The sequence below is a fragment of the Corvus brachyrhynchos genome, unplaced genomic scaffold (assembly GCF_000691975.1).
Source record: "Corvus brachyrhynchos isolate BGI_N302 unplaced genomic scaffold, ASM69197v1 scaffold543, whole genome shotgun sequence".
Classification (NCBI taxonomy): Eukaryota; Metazoa; Chordata; class Aves; order Passeriformes; family Corvidae; genus Corvus; species Corvus brachyrhynchos.
Window position 1 is genome coordinate 152,934 of NW_008237236.1, and position 624 is coordinate 153,557.

Sequence of the window (624 nt, forward strand, 5' to 3'; positions counted from 1 at the left end):
GTTATACTGGGGGGATACACTGGTTATACTGGGGAGTGGAGGGGTTACACTGGGGGGATACACTGGTTATACTGGGGAGTGGAGGGGTTATACTGGGGGGAAATACTGGTTATGCTGGGCGGATGTACTGGTTATACTGGGGGAATGCAGGAGGAATCCTGGGGTTATATTGGAGGTACAACCTCCAGTATAACCAGTTCTGGTACACTGGCATAAGCAGGTCATGCCCCAGTATAACCACAACATCCCCCAGTATAACCAGTGTACCCCAGTCCCACCCCCATTACCCTGGCATCTCTGTACTGGTTTTACTGGTCCTACACGGCTGTCCCGAGCCTCCCCCATTACCTCGGGGTCTCTGTACTGGTCCCACTGGGGTATATACTGGTTATACTGGTCCTAGTGGTGGTCCCGGCCTCATTCCCCTCCTCCCGGGGTCTCTATACTGGTTTTACTGGTCCCCCTGGATCCCGCCCCCCTCCCCCATTAGCCGGGGGTGCTGTACTGGGATCCCTACACTGGTGGCACTGGTGGCACTGGAGTCCTGCGCAGCTCCCCGTTATCCCGGTGGCCTTGCACTGGTGTCACTGGTGCCCCGCACTGGTGTCACTGGTGTCACTGGTG